We start from the raw sequence: 6000 nt of genomic DNA on the forward strand, positions 1-6000 counted from the left end.
GGGTTTGTGAGACAAGAGACCGCAATTCTAAACTCAGTGGGAGGCGCCTGTCCCCTTCAGAGCTGAGGCAGATGCAGGACTGAGCTGCGTGGGCCAAGACAACTGTAGACAGCAGCAGCCACTCATCCAAGGAAAGCACGCAGAACGGAGCTTGCCTCTTGCCTTTTGTCTCAGCTCTTTGGCTGTGGATGTGACTGGATTTTTTTAGTTTCTGCCCCTCTGCCTTTCCTGGTATGGAGGGTGGTAACCTAGAATTGTGAGCTACCCTTCTCCTCTACATTGTTGGGTTTGTTTGTTTGTTTGTTTAATCACAGCAACAGAAATGCGACCACAGCATCCTCTAAGGTCAGATCCTGGATGGACAAGAATCAGGAGCGAAAGGAGCCCACCCCACACTGCTGAATCCTTGCTGCAGAGATCACATGGGGAAAGGGCTGCCTGGCACTCCTGAGCAAAGGGGGCCTGTGAGCCCACCTGCTCCACTTTCCTGATTAGCCCATGGGTAAACAGGGTCTGCCCAGCCGTCAGCTCACACGCCCTGGGTTGCTGCTCTGCCCCTGTCTCCCCACCTCCCATGGCCACTAATGGAGGATCTTGCTTTTCAGTGACAGCCCACATTCCGTGTGTATGCAGTCTCTTCCTTGTCACCTTCAGAGACTTACAAGTCACTGTTCATTTGCATGCAGATCCAGCCAAAGCTCCCAGGACCCTGGAGACACAGAGACCTATGTCAACTCCCATCAGTCTTGCTGGGCCCATAGTGATGCCTCACACCTGTGGGGCATGGAGCGCCTGTCAACTCCAGCCTTGCTTACTTCACTGAACCTCCTTCTCATCCAACGAGAAAGCACAGGAACTCGCTCCCTCTTTCCTGCAACTTCAGGGGCTTAGAGGCTCCAGTGGAGGGAACAGTCCCTGGAGGAGACACTCGGGGCAGGAAAGCATCTCAAAAGCTAATGCTATGGTCCCAGTGGGGGCTGGAGAGGCAGGGGGAGGGAGACAAGTGTTCAAGGGGGTGAGGATCTCTAAGAGGCTGCTCTGGGACAAACACCCCACTGCGGGATAGGCCCATATAATAAGCAACCAGTACTGGGCTCCTGGAAACCCAGGCAGGACCATGCAGGGCTCTCAGGTACCCCTTAGCTAATACTGAAGATGTGAATCCACAGGACCCACCCCCCCAAAAGTTCATCTCATCATCTTTGTGTATGAAGTGACGTCTAACTATGGCAGGGATGTGCCATGCACTCAGGATTCTCAGTAACTGAGGTGGGGTTGTATTAGGATCCATCATTTTAGATGTCTAATGTTGAAGAGACCTGGGCAGAGGCAGCACATGGCCTCCGCCAAGGGCCAGTTGGGGCTCGGCCAGCGGAAGTCTGGGAACAGAAACTCACACCCTCAGAGGTAACATAATTTGATGCCTCGAGAAGCCCTGCTCTCTCTCCTCAGGCATGTCCCAGAAGCCAGTGTATTGTCTCTTTCCTGTGTTCTCTTTTGGTGTGACTCCATGAACTGGGCTGTTGTTTTTAAAACAAAAACCCAAACGTTTGATTTACTAGTAAAGACTCAGGAGCCAGACACTGTGGTGGTGAAGGCCTGCGAGCTCAAAGCAGAGAAAGCGCCCAGCTGACCTTCCTACTCCACTGACTCCCAGAAGAGAAAAGAGCTCCTTTTCCTTCTCCTCCCTGCCCTTTCCTGTGTTCACTCCCTATCAACTGATTGCTCCGCCTCTTGACCTAACCGTGACCTTATTTAACTCTTGTAAACAGAAAGCTCTGGGGTCAAAGGTGAGTGCTAGGGCTGAGCCACACCACAACAAGAAACAGGTTTTTCCAGTTCACAATCTTGAGATCACAATGTGATCAAATACCCTGCAATACTGGGTTGTTCTCCGCTGTACTGGGTGTGCAATGTCTGGTCACATGGCTGGTGAGAAGGTGGAGTGGGCAAGGCAGTGGATAACAGAGAAGAACACAGAGGCCAAGAGAATGAACCAGGAGCAGCTATGCACAATGTACCTAGGACTGGCCACGCTCTCCCGGGATAGTGCCCATTGCCCTCCCATGGGCTCTGTCTCAGATTTTGTTACCTTGAGCTACTGAGAGCTGAGAGTGCCCCAGATAACTGACTCCTAGAGCTTTCCAAAGTGTGAGAGGGGAGGAGGCAAGCGCTGGGAGTCAGGACCAGCTCCTGAGGGACAGCTAGAGGCCCCACAGTCCCAGGAGTAGCAGACATCAGCCAGGCCCCTCACGCAACCCTGCAGCTGTGCAGTAAGGTACACAGGTTCTGAGAACAGAACCTCTGACTCTGACCTCCAAGGATGACCATGACTTTCCTTCTCTAGACAAGCTGATTCAAAACAGAGCCACCAGAGGTGGACCTGATCCCTGTGAGGATGCTGAGTTGGGGGAGAGAGAGACATTCCAGGGTATTCTGCAGAGGCTGAAGTGGGAGCAATGCTGAGACCCGGATGAGGTAGGGTGGAGGTGGGATGGAACCCAGGCAATGCTGAGGCAGTCAGGATAGAGTTGGGTAGAGGCCTGGTGGACCAGTCTTGATTTCTAGCTACTTTCCCTCCAACCAGCAACTGGGGTCAGGCTGTCTCTAGGATATCCACCCTTACAGTGCCCTGACTCTCTCCACTCACTGTGACAGTGCCATCTTTCTTCTCAGAGACTGGCATACAACAGAACTTGGTGATCAGGAGGATGGATGGATGGATAGATGGATGATTGGATGAATGGATGGATGGATGAATGAATGACAGCAAGACAAACTGGCATAGGCATGGGAGGAAGGGGGAGGAAGCTGCCAGCCTGTCCTAGGTCTTATGTATGGAGTGGGAGAGGTTGGGGAAGAACCTTTGGTCCAAGAGCTCATCCGTGGAGTTAGTATCATCAGATTCAGTGCATGATGCCCAAGCATTAGACATGAAAGAAATAAAAATTGATAGAAAACATGGCCCACGTGTCTGCATGGGCTTCAAGAGTACATAGTAAGTGAAGAATTAGCTGTGAGTCTGGAGTGGAAACGCAGCAGAGCGCTAGTTAAGCATGGTGGTGGTGTCAATGATGATGATAATGATGATGATGATGATGATGATGATGATGAAGAAGAAGAAGAAGAAGAAGAAGAAGAAGAAGAAGAAGAAGAAGAAGAAGAAGAAGAAGAAGAAGAAGAAGAAGAAGAAGAAGAAGAAGAAAAAGAAGAAGAAGAAGAAGAAGAAGAAGACATGGTGGTGCACACCTGTAGAGAGCTGCAACTTGCCGTGCCTCAAAGTTGGCGCTGGTTTCCGCCTTCCACCCTCCCAATGGTGAGCGCTCCTTGCAGTAAACAAGTCCTTATTTGGCTATGTCTGCCTGGCCCCCTAGCTTCCGCATAGTGACAGCCTATCTACATGACCCACGTGGCTTGCTAGGACTGGCCAGTGCTAGCTATTTAAGTGTGGTGCAGGCCGTTCCCGGGGAAGAGGAAGGGAGAGAAGAGAAGAGAGTCAGAGAGGGAGAGAGAGTCAGAGGAGAGAGAGTCAGAAGAGATAGAGGTCAGAAGATTGTATCAAGGTTCCTGAGTAAAACTGCTTGAAGAAGATCTCCTGTGGTCGTGTCTTCCTTGCTGGTCGAGGTTGGGCGCGGCACACACCTTTGACCCAGAAGGCAGGGGCAAAAAGATATCTGTGAGTTCAAGGCCAGCCAGACCCACATAGTAAAAGCCTGTTTTAAAAACAAACTGGACTAGTCAGATGTGTGGTAAAAAGCACTTCCTGCTCTTCCAGGGGTCATGTGTTTTGTTCCCAGAACCCACAAGGTACCTCACAACCATCTGTAACTCCATCTTCTAACATCCATGCACACATGTATGCATGTGGTGTATAGACATACATGCAGGAAATACATACACACACACACACACACACACACACACACACACACTATGCCAAGTGGTTTAACCTCAGGAGCTTATCATATTCTCTCTTCAGGAGCTCAGGGTAGGCAGCACGGGGCTCCACAGACTGGCATAGATATTGCCTTGGAGCCTTATAAGAAGCTCCCCACACTCTCTGCTCTGAAGCAACTATTTGTATAACTGTTAAAAACTACCCAAAGCATCACTGAACAGCCACTGGAAACTGCCCTGAGGGTGTATAATAAATGGGAAAACATTTCCAAGAAAAAAGCCTACTGATCTCACTAGGAACAGGGTCAGCCTATGGCCTGGGCCACTGATGACCTCCTCCCAGCTCCCTGTGACTAGAACTGCACTGTGGGCAGCTGCAACCAGGGAGACAGAGGTTCCCTCTCCCCTAGGCCACATTGTAGGGCTCTACTTTTATCCTGTGAAGGGCAGGAATTAGAAACTCATGGAGCTCCGCACCATAAAAGCCCTACGTTGGATGAGCATGGCTGAGAGACCAGGACTCACTCCCTAACCCATCCACACCTCTCAGGCTTTGGGCTAAGTTCCTGAGGTCTCTACCACCCTCAGGCCAGCTTTCTCGGTGCACTGGAAGAGCAGAAAGACCAGGAACTGACCTCAGCCCTCTCCCAGGACAGTGCCACTCTGGAAAAGGTACCCTGTCTCTGCTCTGAGACAGAGGCTGCCCCTGATGGTTCTGCTATGGGGGCTGACTGCATTCGGAGCAGAGTCTGGCAAAGTGCGTGCTTTTGGGCATGGACCACAGCAACGGAATAATGGAGCAACCCAGGGCTAGCAACCCCAAGATACTAGTAGCGACAAGTGGGACCGTAGAGCCAGCAGAACTCTGAGCGAATCATGGGAAGAACCAGCTAAGAAGAGCCTCCAGGGAGTTTGCCCATCCTCGAGGAGCAGAAACCTGTCTACTGGCCCCAGGCTGCACCCACTCAGGAGCTGTGCCATAACGGTCATGAACCGTGTATTTCTTAACAGCTTTTACGTTATCACTTTTTTCTTCCTGACTCATTTTCAGTAAAAAGTTATCCAGGGCCAGCGAGATGGCTCAGTGGGTGAGGGGACTTGACAATCCTTGGTGGAAGATGACATCTGAGCTCCACACACACCGTGGCACGGGTACACACACCCAAAATAAATGAATTAAGTAAAACATGGAGACTTTATCTCTGTGCACAAGCTGTGTGACAGAAAGGAGACCCCAGAGGAAAATTCAGCTCATGCGATGCCCCCTCAGCAGACCAGCACCCACCTGACTTTCTCAGGGTCCAGCGGCACTGGGTCAGAGGTCAAGTTCTAAGGATGGAAGCTTGGGAGCTCGGGGCAGGGAGGCAACTCACCGGGTTGGCAAATTCTTTGTAGATTAGTTAACACATTTTCTCTCAAGTTCATTGTTAGCCCAGAGGGAGCTTTTCCCTTTCTCTCAGTGAGGTAATGTCATTTGTTCATACATGCCCCTAATTGGACTCTGTCCCTTCTGCATAGAGGACACGAGTCTTTTCCAGGTCAGATGCGCGCTTAGTCATCTGAACACAGGTCCCCTCCTGCCTTCCTCGTCGGTCCTGAGCTGGACTCTGTCTTTGAAGGAAATGACAGAGGCTCTATTTTTCTTTTCTTGAAAGCGCTCAGTTTGTGAAGTCCAGAGCTTGGAACAGAGAAAGTAAGGCCACTCCATGGCTCCCATGCAATCGGAAGTGACCAGTTTTCCTCTCTTTGTTCTGCCCAGTCTAAGCTCATGATAGCATGGGCAGTTCCCTCAAAAGCAGGAAGACAGTATTTCTACCCCAAGATAAGTTCTCAAGTGCGTTTTCTGTTGAAGCAATTTGAAAGAAATTAATTTATGCTGTGAGCCACTGTCAAAAAAAGATTGGGAACCTTTTAAAAGAGGGCTCCACTGGAGAAAATCTGTCAGGGTCCTGACAATCCTGCAAAGGTGGGCCTAATTACGTTTAAATGCTCACAGGACTCATGGCTGCATCTCTAAGAAGGTCAATTTTAGGGGGAGGAGAGGGAAAGCACCCTCTCTGAGGCAAGGGGGAAGAAGAATTGTGGGAAGAGGGATGGGGAGGG

This window comes from Rattus rattus, chromosome 4, assembly GCF_011064425.1.
Source record: "Rattus rattus isolate New Zealand chromosome 4, Rrattus_CSIRO_v1, whole genome shotgun sequence".
In the NCBI taxonomy this organism is placed as follows: Eukaryota; Metazoa; Chordata; class Mammalia; order Rodentia; family Muridae; genus Rattus; species Rattus rattus.